Here is a 25,481-nt window from a genome sequence, read left to right on the forward strand (position 1 = left end):
CAGACGGAGACGTCGAAGGAGGTGGGAAGGTGCGTGCGCCCTTCGCACCAGGCCCTCGGATGCTGGGTGGTACCCATGGAGGCGCTCGGATCACTAGGGATGGAGCTAAGGCAGGGGTCTTCCCCCCATCTCAGAGCATCTTGTAATTCACTGACCTCGCCTTCCCCCTCCGGCAAGTGGGAAGACTCCCAGCTCCCAGGACGCCAGGGTAGGGAGCAGGGCTGGGAACGCGAGTGCAGAAATCGCGGCGCTCCCGTGTGCAAGCATCCCCGTGGGGTTCGCGCCGGCTCGCTCCGGCCCCCGCGCCAGCGCAGCCGGGACCCCCGCCCGGTGCGAAGGGTTCTCTCCCTACCTCCCCACCCCCCCCTCCCGTCCCTCCTCCTCCTCCCCCCTCCCCCCTCCCCCCCCTGCGCCATCTGGGCCATCGGCGGCCACGGCCCGCCCCGCCTCCTCGCTCAGCCCTCCGCGGCTCCGCGTCCCGCGCTGCCCCGGCGGCGGGCAGGGGGTGGGGGCGCGCGGGGCGGCGGGGAGCCGGGGCCGGGGCGCGCGGGGCGCGCGGGGCCCGAGGACGCACGCGGCCGGCCGGGCGGCGCGCGCTTCCCCCTCCCCCGCGGCCCGAGCGCGAGCCGCCGTGACGTCACGGGCCGCCCGCCAGCCCCGCGCTCCAGCGGGCAGAGCGCGTGCGGCCGCCGAGCACATGGGCCCGCGGGCCGGGCGGGCTCGGGGCGGCCTGGACCCGGACGGGCGGCGAGGGGCCGCGCGCGGGGACGGGCCCCGGCACCCCCCGGGTCCCCCGAGCGGATTTCCACGCCGAGAGGATGTTGGCAGCGCCGGCGACCTGCCGAGACGCGGCGGGATCCACCTTCCAGTAAGTTAGAATTTTGCCCTCTGCGTTTCTGGGAACTCGAAAGCCTTGGCCTGGCGGGTTGGGATGCGCAATGAGTAGTTAGTTGGACGGAGGGAAGGGGCTTTCGGATTCCCGTGTGTGCTTGTTAACCGTGTACTTTCCTCATCACCAGACTCAGAGTGGCGGTGAGTTTTGGGCGTTGGTGGGAGGGGGGGGTGGGAGGGGTGGGTGCAGGGGGAGACATCAGATGGCCCAGGCATGCATAGAGAGAATTCCGGTTTTGTGCACTTGATGGGAGGTGTATTGTTACCTAACACCTAAGAATAGACCTCCTCCAATCAGTACGGATTTGGGGTCGCAGATGTGGTTTGCAGGCCCCTTTTGAGAAACGAGAGATCTGTGAACCATAGGATGCTCCCTCCATCCTTGACCATCCTCCTCCCCCCCACCCCCCCCCAGATGATTTTCGAAACTGCTTTTTGAAACTTTCTCTGCGTTTGCCTCGCCTTTACAGATTTGTTGGGTGGCCCCACAGCCTTATCATGGTCATTCTTTTCAGATGGCTTGTTGGTTTAATTGTGTTTACCCTCCCCAGACTCACGCGCTCTTATTTTTGCCAGTGTTGGGGGTGGGTATTGACTTTCAGGAAGGGCAGCCATGAGGCTGCAAGAGTCCGGTGCCCGGATACACTGTGAATTTTCCTGATGCTCTGTAAGCGTGGAATATTCTTCTGTTCGCTGGAGCCCCTGACCCCTGGCCCTTCTAGAAGATGAGAGAAGAGAGGAAATCTCTTGTGAGGGCGTTTAGGGAGAAGAGGGTGAAGTTTTGGTTTTCCTTTCTGGCCTCAGGTTTTCCAAAGAGAGCCTGGCAACCCCCAGCGGCCCACTCCACCACCCTGAGTCCTGGCTCCCGGAGCTGTTTTGCTGCTGGAGCAAGCAAGCCCTGGAGAAACGTGGGTTTGTGTGTGTGCTGGGGGGGGCGGGAGCCTTGAGGATGTGGGGACTGTATCTGCTCTGCTGTTAGTCATAGGATGTTGCAGACCTATTTTGCATACTGGCGTTGACAAGTTGAGGCTTGTTCACTTGACACAGTCCTGTGGTCACAGCCAATCTTTCTAAAACCCTAACCAGTGGAGAAGGTGGTTGTATGGATCTTCTGAACCCTGAGTGGGAACTTCCTGAAAGATTTATTAGGAGAGAAACCTTCCTGGAAGCAGCAGACGGACAAACAGAATCCCTGGCTGGGCAGAGCCTCGTGGCCTGGTCTCTGCTGTTGGAAGGGAGTCGCGTCTTAGAGGTGAGGACTGCCTCATGGTCTCGGCCGGTGGCAGACAGCCCGCCTGGAGTTCTGTGTGTGGGTCCGGTGATGGGAAGGTTGGGTGGGCCTGGTGCTGACCGTAATGCTGTACCCACCGAACTCCTAGAGGGGATTTAGTATGTGGTCGCATTGTTGTCGTGCCTGGTTAAGGGTGCTTTTTACTGTTGTCGTTGCTTTAACTAGTTTTGAGTGCAGAATGTTGCATAAACCAGGCTTCTCTTGAAAAGTAGACGAAATCAGCCTCTTTTTTCCGATTTTCCTCTCTCTTCCTCCCTCTCCCCTCCCCCTCTCCCCCATGCTGTCTGGTGTGTGCTTTCTGTCCGTGGCTGGAGCTTTTTTGGGGTTGGAAAGAGGGAGTTCTTTTTCTCAGTTCTAAAATATCTGACCCCCCCCCCCCCCACTGGTCTCTGATCGCTGGTCAAAAACTCGGGTGAATTCTCACTGTCCACATCCAGTCAATCCCTTGTGTTTTGGGTGTTTTTTTCTGGAATGGCTGGCAGGCAGGCTGGCTGGGTTTGGAGCCTTCTGACTGCCTGAGATGGACATTTCTCTCACAGCTCAGCTAAAGAGTCTCCCGGGTGATAAGTAAGTCGTCCCCTACTTCATCTTTGCATTTGTGTCCCTGAATTTAGTCAGACCAACGGTAAGCCATCCCTTTCCTGAGGAAGCCGAGCACCTTGGATAGTTGCTGGTCCATATTGTTTGTCGAGGTGGCCCTGGGTCTTGCCAAAGGCTGTACCTAAGTGTGCTTGCTCGAGGTCAGATGCTCTCCTGGGTACTTGGCCTTTTTATTTTGTATTCCCTTTCATAGTTGGCTGTAGACACATCACTCTCCTTGTTTTTGCTTTCGTTCTTGTTTTCGTTATTTTTCTTTCTCTCCTGACGCTGGTTTGTGATTTCTTTAAGAGACCAGGACTCCCTTGTTTATATATCCCGTGTCTGTAGGGGGACCCTGCTCCAAGGTGGGAACAGTGCAACAATCTGGAGTCATTTTGACCATTGATGAGTCCCATTGACAGGCACTTCTACACTCTCCCTGCCTAGTAAACCTCAAAAATTCTGGGCCTTCCTGGAGAATATTGCTCAGATGGTCCTCTGATAACTGCCTCTTCTGTCTCTCATGTTTTTCCAAGTAATCTAAGGAATTAATAGCAGGAGTAATAATAACAATGATAGTAGTTCCTGTAATAACAGGAAACTGTATATCATGTCAAGCATGTTCTTTGCATTCTATGCCCCTTACAACCTCACCAGGCAATTATAATAAAATGTCTAGCCGTGATGGGGTTCTTATTGTGGGCCAGCCTCAGTTCTAAATGCTATAAATATATTATCTCCTTTAATCTCCCAGTAATCATATAAAATAGGATTATTATTATTATTGCCGTTATTTTGCAGATGAAGAACCCACAGCTCAGAGAAGTTTGAAAAGAGCTCCTCTGGTCACACAGCTGGGGCACAATGGAGCCATCAGGATTTGGCCCAGGGCCAGCTCCCGGAAGTTAGGGGGCAGTGAAATAAAAAACAAGCAAAAGATGCTTGTTGGCCTGGAGCAGAAGGACATAGGCAGGATAGAAACCCCAACATCTTACCCAAAGACACCCCTTCCTCTGGCTGCCTGCCTCTTTCGCTCTGGGGGAGCAGGCTGCTTAGAGTGCAGCCAAGGAGCCAGTACGGCCTTTAGTGTCTGGAAGGCTCTGGCCCCAGGGTCTGGGGAACAAAGCCTCTGGGGTCCAGGCAGGAGCCTGAGACATGGTGCAGAATCCATGAGCATTTGCAAAGTGCCACATCCAGGCACCCTGCCTGGCTTTGTGACCAGCGTTCAATTACGATCAACATCCACAGCAGATGGGAGATAGGGTTCTTCTGGCCAGTGATCCCATCTTCCCCTCCCTCACACTCCCCGCAACTGTTCAGGGTCCCTGCCGTTACCCTGAGCGTGTGTAGCTCTTGTAGTCCCTGAACCTCCCCATATAGAGACTGTGGTGGGTAGAAACAATAACAGCGTGGGTCACAAAACGCAGGACTTCCATTCACGAGGCCGAAATTGTCTCGGCCAATTTTTTAACGGCAGGATTCTGAATTGCCTTTCCTTTATTTTCTCTTCCTCTTTTGGGGGGGGGGAAGTGGGGGCATGGTGAAGGTATAGGGTGGTGTTTTGCTGGTGTCTGGTGGGTAGTCTGAGCCCCAGGATTCCTTGTTTACCTGCCTCTTTTTCCCTTGTTGACCCTGAGCAGCTTGAGAGTGGAGGGTGGAGTGAGTGGGGCCGGTGGTGTTCTTCACCTGTCTGGTGGCTGCCACAGCCCTGGTACTTAGTTGAGTCGGGTGACTGTCAAGAACTGCTCTGTTTTCAGGGGCGCCTGGATGGCTCAGTCGGTTGAGCGTCTCTAGATTTCGGCTCAGGTCATGATGTCACAGTTCTTGAGTTTGAGCCCCGCATCAGGCTCCTGGCTGACAGTGCAGAGCCTGCTTGATATTCTCTCATTCTCTCTCTCTCTCAAAATTAATAAATAAACTTAAGGAAAAAAAAAAAAAAAAAGAACTGCTTTGTTTTCAAGGAAACAAGCAGCCCCCAGTCTGCAGTCGCTGTCTTAGCTATGAAACAGCCCCACATGGTGGGAAGTGAAGGGTTTGCCCCAAGGGAATGGACACTGAGGGCAGAGAAGGAAACCAAGCAGCAGCAGAAGGCATCTGGGGACATACAAGGGCTTGTGCAGACCAGGGTTACTTTGGGGCAAGTTGCTTCACCTCTGTAAGCCTCAGTTTCCTCATCTGTAAAATTGGGACGTTAAAATACCAGCTTCACGGGCTGCTGTGCGGAGGAAGGAGTAGGGGATGGACAGCAGGTATCCAGCAGAATGTCTGGGCTCATAGTAAACCTTCAGTAAAAGTTCGCTAATATTACTGCTACAATTAATGTGTTTCATTACTTCCTGTGGCTGCCTGGAGTAGTGGTTTCTGAATACATTTTAATGTGTAAAGGGAACATTCTGGTTACACAGATGATGAGATGGCAGTGACTTCATTAGAGGTCTTTGCAAGCATCTGAGAGAAACGCTGGCTGTTAGGAGCAAGAAAGAGATAAGAGATCAGGGAATCTGCAGAAGCAGGTCTCAGAAAGGACAGGGATGGGGGGGTGCCCCGCACCAGTGAGCCTGTCTTTGCAGGTTACTTGTCTCTGCTGCTCTGCAGGGAGAATGGGTTTTCCCTCCCAGGGATGGTGCAGAGCACTTAGCACAGAGGAAGTAAGCTCTTGAAGAAGACATAAGAGCAGTTGTTGTTATTTATTATTCTTTAGGTGTCCCTTTTCCTGGTAACTTTGTTACTCTGCTCAAGATCGATTGATCCGTTCATTCATCTCCTGAGGAATTGCTGTGGTTCTGTTCCAGCTGCCGGAGACAAATATCCCTGCCCTCCTATAGCTTCCTTTCTAGTCCAGACCACACAGTGGGGGCAGGGTGGTCCCCAGGGGGAGATGTGGAACACGGGGAGACAGGGGAGGCAAAAATTGCGCCCGCTGCAGTGCAAAGTGGCCCTGGCCCCACTGTCCTGTCAGGCGGAAGGTGCTTTGCACGAGGCCTGGCATGCGGTAGTTACTATGTAAGTGGTAGTTGCTATATTTATACTCTCCCATTTCCCCTCCTGAGATTTTCCTCCATGGTGCTTGTTATGGACTGAATGTTTGTGTCCTTCCAAAATTCCTGAGTTGAAATTCCAACCCCCGACGTGATGGTATTTGGAGGTGGGGCCTTTGAGAGGCAATTAGGGATAGATGAGGACTTTAGGGCAGGGTCCTCACGATGGGGTTAGAACCTTTGTAAGAAGATATCCCAGCCAGCTTTCTTCCTCTCTCTGCGTGAGGACATAGAAAGAAAGTGAATTTATAAGCCAGGAAAAGAGCTCTCCCCAGAAGCCAGTTTTGCCAGAATCATGATCTGGCTTCCAGAACTATGAGAAAGGAAATTTCTATCGTTTGAACTGCTCAGTCTATAGTATTCAGCCCGCACAAACTAGGACAATACTTATTACCTGATATACTGTATATCTGTCTTCTCTCACTAAATTGTAAATTCTGTAAGGCTGAGGGCTTACAACGCCTTCATTCCTTGTCTTTAATTCCGCAAATATGTAGCGTGTGCCTGCTCTGTGCCATGCACTGTTCCAGATGGTGGAGACGCGTAAAGGAACAATAGAAAGGGATTTCTGTCCATGTGGTGCTTGCGTTATAGCTAGGAGAGGCAGATAAGAAGCAGTAGACGTAATAAATAAGGACATTAATAGCGTCGTGGATGGTAACGTGTCCTCCGGGAGCAAAGTAGAGCAGGTGAGGGTCTGGAGGGCTGAGCGGGCTGCGGTGTTGACCTGCCTGGTCAGGGCACGCGTGCTCCATCAAGAAGCAGACACTGGAGCAGCCTTGGAGGAGGTGAAGGAGGCTCGTCTAGAGGAGGGTGTTACGGGTCCCGGGGAGAGCCCGCGTAGAGGGCGAGGGCATCGGGGAGCCTGTGAGATGAAGGAGCACCAAGAAGGATGAACTGGAGTAGGGTGAGCCAGGGGGACAGAGGCGGAAGGGGGAGCCGGGCGGGGAGCGGTCCGCAGGCCTCTCAGAAGGCGTGGTCTTTTTCTTCTTTTTAATCGAGGTGTAATTGACCTATCCCGTTACCTTCGGCTCTGGTGTCATCCTGTTCATTCCGTGCCTTGTGTGTATCGTGACATGCACCACAACCAGTCTGGTTAACATCTGTCGCCTTGTGCTTGCCTTGGTAAAATGGGCCATTGAAGGGTTTTAGATGCAAACGGATTGGACGTGACTTAGCTTTTGGAGCGGTTGGTCTGGCTGCGGTGCACAGAAGGGCTGAAATCAGAGCCAGAAGCCAGGGCTCCAGGGGTGAACACGCAGGTATCTCAGGCGCTTGGTCCAGGCAGGTAGCGGTGGACACGGCTTTACAAGTAACGGGCTTCTGCACTGGTCGCTGCTGAGTCCCAAGCATCTGAAACTGCACCGTCTGTCCCGTGGGGTAGCCAGCAGCCTCACGTGGCCACTGAGCACTTGAAAGAAGCTGGTCTGAATGGAGATGTCATGTACGTGTAAACTTTCAAAGACTTCGTATCAAGACCGTAAAATATCCCACTAATGAATTCTTTAATGTTGATCGTATATTGAAATGATACTTTGGATATATTGGCTTAAGTACATTATGAAGATCAATTTCACCCCTGTCTTTTAACTTCTTAAAAATGTGGCCGGTAGAAAATGCGAAAGGGCAGGCGACTCACGTTCTGTTTCTGTCGGATAGGGAGGTTCTAGAACAGTGCCTGGGATGCAGTAGTCACGCAGGGAAACGAGTGAGTGAGAGAGTGCGGGCACAGGGATGCTGCAGTGAATGAGAACCCAGCCCTGACTTGAAGAAGCTCCCAGGGCGGGAGAGGGAGGCAGATTGCTAAGAGGCAGCCGGGTGAGGGACTCTCCAGAGCCTCAATGACCAGGCAGAAGTGGGTTTAAGTGGGTCCTGCAAACTCTGGGCACTTTCCGAGGATTATAACCAAGGAGTACTTTTCCAAATTTTACACTTACAGAGAGAGAGAGACGACGAGTGCACATGGAGGGGTGGGTTTCAGGAAGGAGGTCCCTGAGTGGAGGATTCCAGTCCCTTGGCAGACAGAACTGTGACGGGAAGTGTAGCTTTCCTTATGGGAAAGAGATGGGAGCTTATCCCGGGAAACCTTGGGAAAAGGTCGAGAAAAGTTAAACATAATTTCTTGAGTGAAATACAGTCACTGTTTTGCCTTTATTGCTGCTGCTGTCTTTCTGGTGTACATGTTTGCATCCCGACTTGTCCCGGTTATCATCAGGTAATAAGCATTCCTGACGGCCTTGTATGCCCTGTCTGTGTTATTTTTATTGCACAGATTACATTTCTGCTCAGTGGCTGTTTCATCGCTCAAATAATCATTCTTCTTATTTGGAGGTTCAGCTCCATAATAGACTTTTTATATATAGTATCAAGGTTTCTATTCTTCAGTTAAATCTTTTTTTTTTTTTTTTTTTTGTAAATCCTCAGTCTTAGGCTTATACATCATAGCGTCTCAATATTTTGAAAATGTTAGGTAACTATTGGCGCTCATGAGATTGGCCCTGAAGCCAAGTTGCTGCTTCCTGGCGAGAGGTGTGATGTTTGTTGATGTCAATGATGCCTTGGAATGTCATTAATATTCATGTATCGTTTGTATTACCTGCCCGCATGTTTGCATGCAGCACATACACTTGCATTCGTTTTTTTTTTCTTTACTTTTATTTATTCAGCCACTATTTGTGGAATGCCCATTGGGTGCTGAGCATTGTTCTAGGCTTTGGGCATTCAGTAGTGATCAACAGATATGGTACCTGTTCTCAGGGAGCCTACTATGTAATGGGGGAGACACAATGCGTCCACAAAAAACCCCATTATTATAAGGAATGTGAGAAGAATATGAATAGAATAATGCGAGAAGATAGTTTATTTGGGATGAAAGGGTCAGTGTTGAAATCCTGCATTGCAGTGAGACACAGAGAGTCGGCTGGGAGATCACCAGAGAAGGAGCAAAGCACACACGGAAAGGGAAAGATTGATACCTGTGACCAGATATTAAAGGAGAAAGCACATCTAAGCACAAAAAGCTATAATAATGAGGATAAAGGGTTCCCCAAAGTCAGCAACAGAAAGCCAACCGACCTCATAGCAAAGTAGGAAAAAGACAGGAAGCGGTGCTTCTCAAAAGAAGAAAGCAAAGTCAGCAGGGCACGTGGAAAGAGTCTGAATCTCACTGGCCAAGGCGGGATCGAGCTGATTGAGGTCTGGTGTCTGTCCGGCAGATGTCCTCTGCTTTGGGGCACAGCACGAGGCGTTTTCGTAAACACGCACACAGCTGGGTAACACCGTCGCTTAATCATCACTGTCGAGGAGCGGACCATTTCCATGGCCCCCAGACTCCCCTCCGGCCCCTTTCAGTTTGCTCCCCCGCCCCCAGCCGCTGACAACTGATACTTCCCTCTCTGACCTGACACTTTTGCCCTTTTCGCATAAACGGAATCAGACAGTGTGTTGCCCTCCGAGTCTGGTTCTTCTCTCGTAGCCTGAGGCGTGGGAGGTTCGGCCGAGTTGCTGCAGGAACCAGTGGCTCCCGGGTTTAGACGGCCCGGGAGCGGTCTGTCCACGGATGTGCCGCTGTTTCAGTGTTCATCCTCCAGCTGGAGGGTGTTTGAGTTGTTTCGAGGGGCCACATTTTTCATGGTTTAAAATGCGCCCAGAATAGGAAGTCTGACTCAAGTCTTGGCGAGGCTGTGTGGCACAGGGTCCCCCGATTCTGCTCGCGAGCACGTGAGGTCGCCCTGAGAGATGGTTGACAGCATGAAGTCAAGTCAGAAACGGGCGCAGCCTCGCTGCCCTGCCAGGCTGGGAATTCACAGCTCATGCTGTCTGTTACTTGAGGATACTTAGAGATGGATGTGAGTGTCTGAAAAATGGGCCGGCAAGATTTAGATTGAACTCACTGTTGTTGTCATCTTGGGAGGAGAGAGGGGATGGGCTGGCCCTGAGGGTCAAAGGTACTTTAACTTGACTTTGAATGCTTTTTAAAAGAAGATTATAGACAGGCAAAATGCTTCCTGGAGGAGGTGACCCCTAAGCTGAGTCATAAAGCACAAATAGGAGTTAGTTAGGAGGGGTAGTGGGGAAAGGGACTGAAACCCGTTCCATTTTCCCAGCTGGCTGCTTCTCTGAATGAGACGTGACTGTTAGGAATGAATCTGCAGATGCCAATCTTCTGGAAGAATCCAGTGATTCCTAACCTTCAGTATCGTTCAAGCCCCATATCTACCAGCTGCCTCTGACTGGAGAAACCGTGCTGTGCCCTGTGCCCAAGGTGTGCACAGGGCGGACAACACTCAGCCTGGAGTTTGGGGTGGGTGAGGGCTGGGTTCTTGCCCAGCTCCACGGCTCCCATTCGCTGGGCTGCTCAGTCCCTGCTCACTGCAGGCCTGTGACGCAGCAGGTACTCAGACTAAAACTGGGGAGGCATTAAAGACTTTCCAGTCTTTGAGTTTCAGGATCTAGTCTGCCCTCTGCAAAGTTCGCTCTGGCCAGAAGGAGGGCAGGAGGACAGGCTGTGGGAGGTGGGGGTTCCCAGGAGGCAGTTCTGGAGCCGTGATGTCGATGATGTCTGGTCTTAACGGGGGGACCCAAGGCGAGAATATTGCATAACCAGGGTCAAGAGTGTTGGGAAACCTCCAGGTATAAAATGTAAAAACCTTATCGTACCGTCTGAACGGCGTCTTCCAAAACCGTGTCCGTGTGCAACAGTTACTGAAACAGTGATCTCCCCTTTCCTGGGTCACCTCTTGCTTGTTTAAAAACCCTTTGCTTTTCCTTTTTAACGACTAACTATGCAGGGAATGCCTTTCTGATTGAGAAAGCACGTATGGAATGTCCAGAGAGATGATAGGGAAGGGATAGTGCCTTTGTTGCGGGGAGGACCCAGGAGGCTCCGGCCAGGGGGGCAGCCTCCACACTCCTCCCCCCAGGTGCTCCCACGGCGGGGGGGGGGGGGGGGGGGAGGCGCCTCTGTAAAGGGGCAGGGGAGACAGTCTGCAGGTGGGGCCCCAGGTCCCTACTGGCCGTGTCCTCTGAGGACAGACCTGGCCGGGACAGTCTGGCCTTTGCCTTTGCCTGGATTTTTCTTATGGACCAGATGCACGAATCTGTTTTATACGAAGCAATGCACCACAAGGCTAGGAGCTCTCTTTGTCTCTAAGTGGGAAGATTGGCTGAAGTGATCCCAAGGCTGCGTCCAGCCCCGGTTGGATGAATCATTACTTAAGTGGGGCTATGGAATAAACCCTGTCAGTATGAATGCGGGAAAGGGCCTCTGTCTGCTCCAGCTGCTCTCCCATAAATAACAGGGGACTTTCCACACAGAGGACCTTTTGTTTTTTTCTCTTACCTTTTGAAAAAAATGGGAAAAGCCAATCCGACAAGAGGGCACTCTCAGCTATATTAGCTAGAGTGTTCTTTGGAGACTCCTCGCCCAGGACACCACATGTGGACCGATCTGTCTGAAATGGCACTCTGATCTCATCCCTGTCTCTGTTCAAAACCTTCCATAGGTCCTTATCACTGTGGGATAAAGTCCAAGTGCCCCAGCTTATTTGGAAGGCCGCCGGCTACCTCTTCAGTCCCACCTGGAACCCTTCCAACTCTGCTCTCCAGGCAGAAGTCCTTTCTGTCTCCAGAATAAACACACACGTGGGGGCAGATGTGGCCCCTGAGCCAGCAGTTTGCATCCATTGCTGTGGCTCTGTCATTGCAGGAGCAGACAGGACATGCTTTTCTGTGCCCCTGGAGCCTGGCCGGGACCTGGCATGCCACGGGGGTGCTCCCCGCTTAAATCCTTAATGCTGCACCGGGGGCGAGCACCTCCCTGAAGATAAGGTGTTAACGCTTTTCCCTGTAGAACAGTTTGCCCGTGTTATTCTGAAATGCTTCTTCAGACCCTTACATACTTTTGTGATGGGCTGCTTCTTCTATTCTAGACTGCTCCTTTCCTGTCCCTGTTCCCTCTCTGCCCCCTCAACACATGTTGGCTTTTTCTTTTTTTTTTTTCCCCTGAGGCAGCCAGTCCTTTTGCCTCCCGCTGGATCGGAACACGCGGTGTCGGTGGGCTGTTACTAAGCAGTGACGGGGGTGGTGTCCAGGCAGCTCTCCGGCTTTTGCCCTCCCGGTTGGTTAGCGACGGCTGATTTCTGCCAGGGGGAACACACGTGATTTTCAGATTTCTCTTCATTTACAGTGAGCTGTCGTAGCAAAGTTGTTCAAGAAGCCAACCAACCAGCTACCATGGGGAGAAGAGCCTCCTCCCGTTTGGGACAGCGTTTCCCATCTCGTCTTTGTGAGCACCGCGCAGGAGAATCTCAACAGGGACGTGGTGGGCGGCCGCAGGAGCTTCCTGTGGGCCCGGACCTGCACACGGAGGCCCTGGGGAGTAACCTAGGGGAACTATGGAGTTTACAGCATGGGAGGTCTAGCCCCTGCCTCTGAGGGAGACAGAGCGAGAGCAGAAGCGCTGCCATGATAATGTAGCATTAATGTCGTTCTGATGCAGCGTCATGGAACTTAGTATTACTAATTGCTGTATGAAAATCCTATAGCGTAGGTACCAAGCCCCGACTGTTGCACCAGTGTTAAGAACTTTCCCCACGTCATTTCACGTAAATGATAAATACGAACTTAGTACACGTGAAGATTGCACTTGAACAGCTAAATGCAACCACCCGGCGTTCAGTGTGTGTCTCACGTGCAGGCACTGCCCTGGGCTTGCGTCGCTGCGGGTGAGAAGAGCTGGGGGATCCCTCTGAGACCCTCCCCACCGAGTCCGGTGCGGGGATACGTACGTGGGATTTTGTACGTGCCGACAGCACCAGAGTGAGTTGGAGGTTCTCGGATGTGGACTGGATGGTGCTGGAGCCCGGGGAGCCAAGCAGCTGACCACAAGGCAAGGCTTCGGGGAACAGGTGACTCGATGGGTCTCCGGGGATCGGGTGGTCGGTTGGGAAGGGCTGCTAGGTTAAGGTCAGAGGGGTAATGGACAGGGTTGGTGGGGCGGAGCAGAGTAGGTAGAGATGGGTTAGCCTTCACAGGGCTGATCTCAGAACGGGAACACTAATCGTCCTTCTGGGTGATGGCGAGGGTCTGTAGTGGTCATAGTAATGACCGTAGCTGAGCCCTCTGTGTGAGGGATGCAGTTGCAGGCACTTGACCTGCATCAGCCCTGGGCTGCTCAGTGCTTCCTTATGCGATAGGGACCACTGTCAGCTCCATTTTCCAGATGGGACAAACTGAGGCTCGGAGGACCTGGCTGACTCTCCCAAGTTCATACAGCTCTTCAAAGATTGGAACCCGGGGCAGAGCGCAGACACTGGCCCATGAACTCAGACACCCAAGAAATAGAAACCTGAATCCTCTTGCTTAGATGAAGTTTCTCTTTATTCCCACCCCTGTTTTCCCATCCCCCTCTTCTGCACTTTCCGAAAGGGCAGGACAGTTGTGACTTCGGCTGCATCGTGTAGATATCAGGACCCCAGGTCTCTGGTTCTAAGTGAGGCAATCTCTGGATGGAGATTGTGAGAGAAGAGGGACGAGTGGAAGTGGCCTAGGTGATGTGAATTGCGGGTTAAGGACTTACAGGAATTGCTTCTTCTGTGTCATAAACCTGTTCTAATTATAAATTAGAACAGTTCTAGTTAGGACTTGGTGGGGGAGGGGCGTGATGGGCACTTCGACGAAGCTCAGCAGAGAGGAAACACTCAGGTGTCCAGCTCAGCCTTGTCCTTCCTCGCTTTCTCCCTCTGATTTCTGAACAAGAAACCAGGGGTGCGACCTCCATCTGCCCTCCAGGTCACACCTGTCAGTGCCTCCGTGCACCTAGCGTGGGCGAAAGTAAGTGACAGCGTCCGGCGGGCCCTTCCTTCATGTCCCTGGCCTCGTGTCTGCCTCTGTCTCCCCAGACTCTGCCGCGACATAGCTGCGTGACCCTCACGTCTCTGTGCTGAGTTTCTTCCTCTGTAAAGGTGACACAGGAGGAAACTGAGTTCAGATGAACAGATTTAGGGCGTGCCTCTTCCCTTCCAGGCACCACATCTGAGGCCCTGGGAACTCACAGTTTCTCTCAGAGGTGGTTGGGGACCTGCCCGTCCAGCAGGCACATCTTGAGGGGGCAGGTGGAGGGGCAGGCGGGGAGGAAGTGAATCAGGCCTGCCCCATACCTCAACTCTGGCTCCTTAAACCCGATGTAAACAGGAGCGGGGAACAGACAGCAGGACTGTGAGCCCTGCAGACGGGAAATGAGTTTTGTACTGTCTTTTGTCCTGGATTGCCAGTTTTCCTGGTAGAGAGTGGACCTGGGAGTTGAGAGGAAACCCTCTTGCTGATAAGGCCTCCGTACCTGATACATACCCACTTGCCCACTGTTCCCAAGAAAAGAGTTTCAGGGTGTTTGATGGGCCACCTCTGCACCTGCCTGGAATCCCCCAGTCAGTGGGGTGGGGGGTGTTTTCTGTGTGGGGTCCCAGTGAGTGAGTCAGTGCCCAGCGCCCAGCGCCCTGGTACCTGGTAAAGATTGGGTGAGGGAAGGTACTCGCTGATGGGGCAGTCAACGGCATAGCAGGGGTCACGGCGCACCCACACCGGACGTTCCGACCTATCAAAGGCCTGTTCAGGAGTCGTTACTGTTGCCAGAATAAATGACTAGCAAATGCTTTTGGTGGCAAACATTTGTGGTGACAGAACTGGCGAGCACATTTCATGGGGCTTCAACAGTGAGTCTGTTATACTCTATTGATGTCCAGAAAAGAAGCGGGTGGCATCGGTAGGCCAGTCGGGAGGCACGATGGTGCGCGGACGCCTGTGACCCCTCCAGCTTGCTCAGGAACCGGAATGTGGCCAATGATCACTGTGAACTGAGGGCAAGTGCATCTTCTTTCGAGTCTCCCCTGCGCCTGGCCTTCAGTGCTTCTGCTGGAGGGAACCATCATCCTGGATTTGGGGGCTTATTACACCTTTGCTTAAAATTGTTTTCACTGTATGCATGAACATGCCTCAGTACTGTACTGTGTTCTTTCCTTCCTTCTGGGCTTTACAGAAATTGCGTGCCGTGCGTAGCTCAGTTTGCCACTGAACACCACCGTGGTAGGGCCGCGTCGATGCACGCTGTTGTGGTCTGTTTCTCACCGTGGTAGTCATCTCTTCCATGATATGAACAGACGACTGTTTCTTTATTTGTTCTCTGGGGGCACGTGAGTTGTTTGTTTTGTTTTGTTGTTTTGTCGTTTCCCCCACACAAACAGTGCTGCTGGTCTTGTATGCCTCGTCACACGCGCCCGAGCATGTGTCTAGGGTGTTAGGACCCAGTGCTGCTTTCGGATTGTCCCAGAATCATAGCCTCTCAAAACTGGAAGGGATTTCTTTGGCCAAGTAGTTCACCTTCATTGGTAAGCTAAAAGGAAAGGTTCTTGGGTGGTGCTTAAGAGCTCAGTGCTGGAAGCAGATGGCCACAGTTGCCCTCCTGCCTTTGCCTCATTTTGTTACTTAGTTCACTGTGCAATGGCCTTAACTTTTCCCTGTCTCAGTTTCCTTAGCTGTGAACTGAGGGCAGAAGCCCAGATGCTTTTGAGGTTGAAATGAGATAGTGTATGATTAACTCATGATTAAACTCATGGTTACTTCTCCTTTATGATGGGCTCAGGATCCCAGGCAGGTTCACAGTCCTGCCGGACCACTGTGCTCTGCCAGATGATCTTGACCTGTCCAGGTGGGATTTCCCCTCTTCCTGTCCAGATTTCCCAGTGTCTTTCTGCATGGAATGTAGGAACGCAGGGCCCCTCCTGCGGGGTGTGTGTGTGTGTGTGTGTGTGTGTGTGTGTGTGTGTTTATGATTGCCCATGGCTTCCAGACTCCCAGCCAGGATAAGCCTTTCAGAACCAGATAAACTGATTGGAGCCTAATAGAATGGGCTCCTGAGAGGCCCCACCCCACCCTGGATGCCTCCCTGAAGAATAAATAGCCATGTAATTCCTGTGCTACTCCTTGCTTCACATTCCAGCCTTCGGGCCCAAATTATGGGAGGAGAGCAGGCAGATCACTCTTCCAGGAGAAGGACCCGGTTCTTCAGCAAGATTTATTCATTCGTTTATTGTGTCAGGCCCAGAGCCTGGGCTTTTTACTACTAGGGCCTCTGCCTGGCATTTTAAATAGTTCTGTTACTTGATGGCAGAGACCACGGAAAGCCATAGATAATTGTTCACACGCTTGAGGAGCAGGGAAAGCATTACACAGCTTGATGAGTAAGAGTGAGGGCCTCCAGTTCATACGTTGTAGGTTTTGGTCCTCCCTCTGACTTCAGAAGTCTCCTGTCTCCTGGGGAGGGTTACTCTCTTGAGCCTATTTCCTCATCTGTGAATTTAGAAAGTAGATAGCACCTACTAGAGACTGTGTTATGAGGACTAAATGAGAGACTTTGTGCTTTCAGAGCTTCCCCCAGAGCCAGCATGAAGTAGGTGCTCAGTAAGCGCTGGTTATTATTGTTGCATCCAGGTGGCTCAGTCGGTTGGGCATCCCGCTCTTGATTTCGGCTGAGGTCATGATCTCACGGTTTGTGGGTTCGAGCCCCACCGAGGGCTCAGCGCTGACAGCATGGAGCCTGCTTGACATTCTTTCTCTTCCTCTCTCTCTGCCCCTCCCAGCTTACATTCTCTCTCTCTCTCTCTCTCTCTCTCTCAAAATAAACATTTAATAAGTATATAAGTGCTGGTAATTATCCAGCCAGCCTGCGAGCCCCAAATACACCAGTACAGGGTGTCGGGCACAATAGGTGGTCCGTAAATAAATAAATATATTTATTTATTATAAATAAATATAAATAAAAACAAAGGTGTTTATTAGCGCTTCCCATTATGAAAAGCCCATTTATAAGTGTTGCATCTTTTTTTTAAAATTCCTAGTTTTGGAGTCTTGGGATCCATGCTTAACCCCTGTCTCTGCAAAAATAACATTAATTGCTTCCCTCCTTTTGGACTCACGTTAGTGCACGTGTAAATAGCTCCGACTGTATGCAAGCCTCCATTCTGAGCGCTCTGCCTTTGTATTTAATCTATAGTTTAGCCCTTACTACAGTCTGTGTGATCAGTATGAATTTCCCTGCTTTAGCGACGGGGAAACTGAGGCAGAGAGGTAAGTGACTTTTCAAGGTAACAGCAAGGTAATTGGTAGGGACTGAGCTAAGATTTGAAGCCAGGCAGCCTGATTTTAGGATCTTTGCGTCTTAACTGTTATGCTTTCCTGCCTGGAGGTTGTCTCCACCTCAGGGGCTCCGGGTAGTTGGTTGAGATTTGCGAGGTGGAAGAACTTGGGGGCACTTGAGAAGCCTATTAGTGGCCCCCACCGGCAGCCGCCCTCCAGGAGCACAGAGCAGTCTAGGGGAAGCCCCCTCCCCCCAAGCTGAACTGGTGGGGCTTGCGAGTGGAACACTAATGTCCCTTTGTCCTTGTACCACTGATCGCCTGTCCCGTCCGGCAGCTCCAAGGATCCTCCACATCCTTTTCGTCCTTCTGGACTTTCAGTGGATGGAATATGGTTCTAAGGGTAGGGCCGAGCACGTGGGGTTTGGAATTCTTTGCCTTTTTTAGTGGTGCGGTTGCTCCTTTGGATTTTGCTCTGTGCTCCCAGTTCAGCCTGTTTGGGGATGAATCCCAGTGTAGAGGATAAAGGCAACTTCTATCCAGTCACCGACCCCTCCTGCAGACCTGACTCATGCTGGACAAAGGCTCCCTCTGTGTGGCTGGGACGTAATCAGTGAGAGTGGATTAGCGGCAGGCTCCTTCCATTTGTTCCAGTAGGTCTGGGAGCTCAGGGCACACACCCTCCCTACCTCCCTCCCAGGCAAGAACGGATAGCTTCCAAGCTGTGCCCCTCCCCCTCCCAAACTGACAGTGTGGTTTTCCTTGTGGGAGTAATCAATTATGCCTTTTAAGGATATCTCCCAGCTGTTGAGTGGTTTAAACTTCCAGATGTTCCTTTGCCCAGGAAGCAGAGAGGGCTGGATGACTGGATCTCTTTAAAAGTTGATGCAAAAAAATCAGTGACTTGCCTGTGACCCCCAGGGGACATGTAGTATTTCCTTCTAGGCACAGAAGCACCCATTTGCTGGCTTGGCCTGGGTGAAGCATTTAGCAGGTAGTAAATGAAGACAGGCGACCTGGATTTGGAGGCAGGAGGCTGTGTGCCCCTGGCCTGAGTAGATGACCCCTCTGACCCTCAGTTTCTAAAGCTTTCAACGGGGGGCACTTTTAAAGAACTACAGGAAGCATCGTCAGGTACAAGCCAAAAGGGTCTGTGCAGACGTTAGCTCTTACCGTCAAAGGTGGCTGTCCTGTATCTGCCGACGGAAGGAGACAGAGATGAAAGTCTGTACTGACCTTTCTCCGGGGGCCGTGGAGGCGCAGAGGGGTTGGGTTTGTTTAGGCTGTAGCTGGGCCTGTGCTCTCCAGTGTGGCCTCCAGTGTGGGGCTGCTGAGCGCTTGACACGTGGAACAAGTCCAGATTGAAATGTGCCGTAAGTATAAAATGTCCACTTGATGCCTAAGTCTCAGAACAAAAAAGAGAATATAAAGTACCTTCAGTGGTTATTCATATTGATGACATGTTGAAATGATAAGAATTAGATATATTAATTTAAATAAAACACATTATGAAAATTTATTTTTAATTATTATTTTAATTATTATTATTAATTTTTATTATATTATTATTATTTTTAATTTTTTTAATGTTTATTTTTGAGAGCGGGCATGAGCAGGGAAGGGACAGAGAGAGAGAGACACACACACACACATACACACACACACACACACACACAGAATCGGAAGCAGGCTCTAAACTCTGAGCTGTAGGCACAGAGCTGGACGTGGGGCTGGAACTCATGAACCACGAGATCCTGACCTGAGCCCAAGTCGGACTCTTAACCGACTGAGCCACCCAGGCGCCCCTATTACTATTTTTTTAAAGTAGGCTTCATGCCCAGTGTGGAGCTGAACATGGGCCTGAACTATGACTCTGAGATCATGACCCGAGCTGAGATCAAGAGTCAACTGACTCAACTGACTGAGCCACCCAGGTGCTCCTCTTACTATTTTTAATGTGGCTGCTAGAAAATTTTTAATCATTTACGTGTCTGTCATTATATTTTTGCCGGACAGTGCCGAGCTAGACTGTTAACAAGAACAGTGGGCTTCAGAGTTGTGCTGTGTACAACCTGCACAACCATATGTGGCAGGCCTATCAGGTCTTGACAGACTTCTTGGATGTGAATCCTGGCTCCAGCAACAATTCGTTGTGTGACATCGGTTAAGCTGTTTGACCCCTCTGAAGTACGGTTGTTCTATCTGTAATGTGAAAATTGCAGTAGCACCTACTTTCCTAGGGTTGTTGGAAGGATTAAATGAAATAATGCATATAAAGTGCTTAGAATACTGTCTAACCCCTTCCAGGAACTCAGTGAGTCTTGGTTGGTGGAATTGTTATTGTATTGGCTGTTGTTTTTTAGGACCTGGAGACACAGAGATGGAATGACCAGTCTCACGGGGGAACCAGAAGCAGAATACATATAAATGTAGTGATTAGTAGAGGGCCTAAGTGCATCCGGGCAAATGAGGAAACATTCCCACAGATGTGGAACTGTCAGGCTTGCTGGGCAGACGGGATGGCGGGACGTGGTGGGCAGATGAAGTGGCACCTGGTCAGATGGCTGGGAGCCGGCTCAGAGTGGGGGACCATAGGAGGAGCTGTGTGCCTGGGTGAACTGCAGGGGGGCACCTAGTAAAGGAACCTCAGAGAAGAGGGGCCAGCTTCTGGAGATTCGCCACCTAGAGCAAAGGAAGAATTCAGGGCCAAAGAGTGACATGACTGGATCAGGACATGAGACCCCTCCGCTGCTCGAAGGAGGTGGTTTTGGAGAGAGCGCATGGCGTCTGTGGCATGCAGACCAGGAGAAGGAAGCTCACTTCTTTCTCTCTTTCTCTCTCTCTCTTCCTTCCTTCCAATGTTTTATTTTATTTTTTGGGAGACAGAGAGAGACAGAGCGTGAGCAGGGGAGGAGCAGAGACAGAAGGAGACACAGAATGCAAAGCAGGGTCCAGGCTCCGGGCTGTCAGCACAGAGTCCGATGTGCGGGGGGGGGCTCGAGCCCACGAACAAGGAGATCATGACCTGAGCCGAAGTCAGAGGCTCAATCGACTGAGCCACCCAGGTGTCCCGGAAGCACACTCTTTCAGAGGCTCACGTAGTCAGCTTTTTTTGGTTCAAGTTAGAAGTATTTACCTTCAAAGTGGCGTTTATAATAATGATCCCGCATATGTCCTCCCTTCCCCGTTAATCCGCAAGAGTAAGATGTTTGGAATGGTGTGCACCTGATGGTTGCTTCAGCTGGGGGGGGGGGGGCGGATTTGGGTTATCGTCCCAGGTTGTTGGGGAAGTGTGTTCGTAACAGGCTACTGGCCTGTCCCGCAGACAACTGCTTCCTATGGACACAGAGCTCTTTAAACGTATGCAAACAAGAAAGAGAGATGGGAGGATTCAGTTAGGAAGCTCCTTCTCATAGTATGTTTGAATTCAGAGTCTAGCACCTTTTTAGAAGAATTGGGTTTTTAATTAAAATAATACGTACACATATTTAAAATCAAACGGGAAAGTCTGATATGGAAGAACCAGAATCCTCTGTCCCCTCTTGCCGGTTCTCAGTCCTGTTGTCAAGGGAACTGGGGTGGGGGGTGGGTCAGTATCTCTAAATAATAGGCCCAGTTGCCTATCTCCACGGCCCCCCACCCCACCCCAGACCTTTTTTCCTAGGCCTCCCTGGTATCTAATGACTCACAGTTGCTGAGCCTGAGATATCAGCATGACTGCCCTTCCCTCTTCCACCTCCCTTTTTCTGGCATCTATATTTTCATGTTGGCAAGGCATGTAACAGTCATATTCTCTCCCACATCCATAATTAAGACTTCTGTGCTTTATCCTCTGGATTAAGTCTAAAAGTTGAAACATTGGGAAACAACGTTTATAAGATTATGCCTCTAAATGGTCTTCCCTGCACATCCAAGCTGTGGATGCTGGTCACGTGTCCTTTCTGGACAGTCTGTCCTGGGATTTCCAGTCACCTCTTCCTCTTTGAACTGTGTGGCTTTTTATTCTGAGAGTAGCTGCTTTTTGAACTCTCACCTCCGCCAAGCCCCTCCCACCCTGCTTCTCAGATTGCTCTCCTGGGGACCCTCCTACCCCCTGCTCCCTGTTTGGTTACTGCGGACCTGCCTTGGTGTAGATGGTTCCTGGGGCTTTCCTTCTGTGTTCTCCTGGGCCTGTCACCTTTTACTGGATTCCTCCGTCAATCTCTTTCTAAACACATTCCCTTATTTTGCAGGATCATGTAGCTTGTTAGCATAATCTGAAAACTAAATTCTTCTTGATCTCATGTCACACCTGTTGCTGTTTTGATCCAGGAACATGGGTCACCATATCTTTCAAATAATACTGATTTTTATTTTCCCTGTGGAGAACTTGGGAGAGGGAAAACTCCCTTAAGAGTGTAAGGAAGAAAATTGTGTCAGTGTATTTCTCTGCGTTTTCTTTCTCCTTTCTTTGCTTATTTCTTTTAAATTTGAGATCACCCAATGTCCACAATTCTATTGGATTTTTCTCTTAATGTAATAGAATTACTTCCGCATGGAGTTAAAAGCAAGCTTTTAAGTATGATTTTTAGTACAATATAACGTAGTAGCCCATCGCGATGAGGGTTTGTCTTTCTCCCAATTGTATCTGTAATTTTGAGTATGAAGAATATTTTTTTGTTTTTGTCTCATAACTAGCGCTGAGGTGAGTGTGTGTACGTGTGTGCATGCACACGTGTGCAAATAAACCTATTTTCATCTTTCAGATTTCCTTAAGATAGATTTCTGGATGTAGAATGACTGAGTCAAAGGTTCTAGACACTTTTAAGGTTCTTGATACGTATTGTTGTTTTTTTTTTAACGTTTATTTATTTTTGAGAGAGGGGAGGGGCAGAGAGAGAGGGGGACAGAGGATCTGAAGGAGGCTCTGCGCTCATGAACTGTGAGATCATGACCTGAGCTGAAGTCAGACACTTAACTGACTGAGCCCCCCAGGGAACCAGTTGGTTTTGCCAGATTGCAGCCACAAGATGATGTCAGACATTTGCCCTGTGTAGAGTTGCTTCTTCATTAAGTTGGGTTTCTGAGGTCAGGTTGACGTGGGTCTTGTCGAGGGGAAGGGGCTCATTATGATTTGGGGTTTCACTGAAATAGCCCATTCTTTACTGTTTGGAAAATAGGAACAGTTCTATAGTCCTGCAGTGAAGTTTATGGCCTGAGGTTTGCTGGGGCTGAGTGGAAAGCCCTGGCTTAAGCCTTAGGACCAGTCAATGTGAGTGTCACCTAAGAGAACTTTGGAGAGCCACTCGGCTTCTGTCAGCCTTCTTTTCTCATTGGGTAAGGGTAGGTTATGATCCCCACTTTGGAGTTACTGGAGTGTGAAACAAGTTAGTAGAAATCTGGCTGCTGAGGAGGGGACCACCATATCCCACTTTGGGGATGCTTCAGTGGAAATCCACAGCATGGGTCTTGGATACACAGCTAAAGGGTTTAGGCTTTCCCTCTGATGCATTTGGTTAGCCGTGTGTTCCTGTGGTCGCTCAGCCTCACTGGGGGTACGTGGCTTGCAGCTCTTCTTTGTCGTGTTGTGTCCCCCAAAACCATGAACACGAGAGAAGCCCATTTGCATCCGGGTGACCTACCACTCACCAGCTGTGTGACCTCGGGCAGGTTGCTTTGCTTCTGGGACCTTGGCTTCCTTTCCTATGAGATGGGAATAATAACACAGGCCTTCACTGCTAAGGTGTTTGTGAAGGTTGGATGAGACGGTGCCTGTAAGTTGCTTGGCCCGGTGCCTGGTCCTGGGGAATGTTCAGCAAAGGCCAGCCGTTAGCACTAGCGCATTCCAGCAGACCTGACAGGTCCCCAGTGTGGACTCGAACCAACATGCAGGCTAGCTTCTCAAGCTGATTGCCGGTGGCCTTGGCAGGTAGGTACATACTTCAGACTCTTCAGAAGTCAGAAGGGACCTATCCGAGCTTGTCATTTGACAGATGACAAAATCAGGCTCCAGATGGTGAGTAGTTCTTTTGGAATTTTCTCACTGTTCCCATTTGTGTGTAAAAGGAAGAACACACACACACACACACACACACACACACACACACACACGCATGTGCACAGACTAGATCTAGAATGAGGCACAGAGAAAATGGTAATCGCGGCTTGCTGAGGAGGCTGATGGGCCTTCTGGGGGCAGGAGGGCAGCAGAGCATTGATTCTGTGACTCTTCATTCTAATGGAAATTTTTACCATGTGCATGTCTTAGTTCTTCAATCAATAAAAAGCAAGTTCTTAAAAATCCACCAGGTAGTAAAGGATCTTTGAAAGCCATCCTGCTCGCTTCATAATGCATTAATAAGAAGTGAGAGGAGTATTCAGACATCTGTTTGTTTCATAGCTGTCCACCTGAACCCGCATACCTGAATCCCGGACTGGACGGCTTTCTTCTGGTCCCACAGACTGCCTGCCACTGCCTTGGTGGCCTTCCTTTCCTCCTTCCAGAGTCTGCCAAACTAAGCCCTGAGTCTTAGACACCCACCCTATGGTCCCCAGACAGCTGACCATCCCTGTGTGGATGGCCTGTGTAGGGGAGCCCCAGGCCTGACGGAGCAGGCCTGGGGCTGGGGGCCTTGGCTTCGGCCCGGGCCCCTCCCAGCGCAGAAGGAAAAATCTGTGCAACCTGCCCCTTATCCTCTTTTGAACCAAGCCTTGTTCCAAGAATTTCAGAGCCGCTTTGCTTGTATGGCCGGGTTGAGCTGTTCCCCCAGGCCCCATGCACGGAGTTGCAGCTCCCTGGAAACATTTCTTTTCCCCGTTTTTTTCTGGCACGTGGATTTCTCACCCCACCCCAGACCAAGCATCTCAGGGGCCATTTGAGTTGAGCCCTGAAGGAGCATCTTACTGTGAAGCCTGCCTCGGTGGGGAGTGGAGGGGAGGGGAGAGGAGTAGGGGAGTGGGAGGGGAGCCGGAGGAGGGGGGCTGGTGAGAGTAGAAAGCCTAAGACCCTGATCTTCCTCCCTCCCTGACACCTTTTACCTTCATCCTGGCCCGATGGCCCCCTCTTATTCCCCCCAGGTCCATTGTCACTGCCCGTAATCCAGGTTGTTGATGCCTAGTTAACCCTCTTTGGAGGTCTGATTCAGTGGTTGAGCAATTTTTTTCTACCCAGTGACCAATTGAGGACACCCAAAAGTGTTTATAGGCCCACTTTTTGTTTACCCATTCAAAATGAAAATAGCCATATTGATCCCACGGCCTGGGGTGGGCAGGGGGTGGCGAATCTTGTCACCACTTTGATTCTATGCTTCATTAGACAGAAGGCTGTTAAGAATGGCCAAGGCTTTCTGGCCATTAGCACCTGGGCACATTTCAGCAGAGCGGAGACAACTTCTCTCCCCTTTTTATTCTCAAGGAATCTTGCTGTTTCTAGTTCCTCATTGTACAGATGAAGGAAACTGAGGCCCAGAGCAGATGTGACATTTCCCGAGGGAGAGACTGTAAGGTTCAGCTCAGGTGAGACATTATTATTGGTCACAACAACAAAAACAACAACAACAACTGTAACAATAGTAATAATAATAATAAGTGGCAACGGCAGCCCCAGAGTGTGAGGCTTTGGTTTTTTCAGCCAGGATGGTGAAGCCTAGTGGCTTCTCTCTCCAGCAAGGCCTCATGAGGCCTGTGGTGTTTGTATTTCTCGTTGGCCGGGGACGGATTTTGAAATTTAAATGATAAAGCAAACGAGCCCTGTTTTCATAGAAGCTTCAGAAAACTTGCAGAAACCTCTGCGCAGTGGTTTTGGGAGCCAAGATAGGCCCAGTTTCCCTTTTGCCGTGGGCAGAGAGGGACATTAAGGACAGTCCGTCGGTAGAGAGTGAATGACTGCATTCATCTTGATTAAGCTCGGTGAATTAACGAAAGGATGATGTATGTTCTACCAAACTCACCCTTTTATGTATGTGCTTGTGGCCAATTTGTCTTTGCTCGAAATGGAAAGCTGACAAGATGGGCTATTTTTTCCTGTTAAAAATAATTACACGCCAGATGCCGTTCCAAGTTCTGCTCCTCAACCAGTTAAAGATTTTTGGATCTTTTGCCCAGAATGCCTGTTCAGAAGGTAAGCTTGTTAGCATCCAAGCCAAGTATAATAATAATGATTCAGGTCAGGGACTACAAAGGACTCTGTGATGAGCAGAAAAATAATTATTGCATATAATGAAACCTTTTAAATGTATATATCGGAGATAGGGTGGTCCCCGCAGCAAAGACTTACGTTACAGCCGTGGAGTTAAGCCTCCATCCCCCTCTAAGTCTGTTCTTAGAAGCCAGCTCCTCTCTCCCTGGCAACCACAGCTTCCCAGAAACCCTTTCTGATAGAACAGCTGCCAGAGGGCTTCAGACGGGGAGGACTTGAGGTGTGGCTTCCAAGGCTCCGTTTTTGGCTGCGTTGCGGAAAGAGGGTGACTGCTCGGGGCGAAGAGCCTGCTTTCTGGAGCCTGACTAGGGTTGGCTCTGCCACTTACTAGCTGTGTGAACCTGCGCGGGGGTCATCACTTTCCCACCTGTGGAGCG

The 25,481-nt window shown here is 50.7% G+C and overlaps 1 long non-coding RNA gene across 4 annotated transcripts in view; it reads left to right on the forward strand.

Annotated features, from left to right (window-relative positions):
* Positions 1 to 463: 463 nt before the first annotated feature.
* The window catches only part of LOC128775342 (uncharacterized), a 219,396-nt gene continuing 194,378 nt past the window's right edge, over positions 464 to 25,481 (forward strand). For 2 of the 4 annotated variants that reach the window (XR_008420070.1, XR_008420069.1), the window contains exon 1: positions 542 to 868. This is a non-coding gene — a long non-coding RNA (uncharacterized LOC128775342). Of the gene's footprint in view, positions 869 to 25,481 lie in introns of all 4 variants that reach the window. The other 2 variants (XR_008420068.1, XR_008420067.1) reach the window with 2 other exon arrangements.

This window comes from Panthera pardus, unplaced genomic scaffold (genome assembly GCF_024362965.1).
Source record: "Panthera pardus isolate Hobbes unplaced genomic scaffold, ASM2436296v1 HiC_scaffold_7, whole genome shotgun sequence".
Lineage (NCBI taxonomy): Eukaryota > Metazoa > Chordata > Mammalia > Carnivora > Felidae > Panthera > Panthera pardus.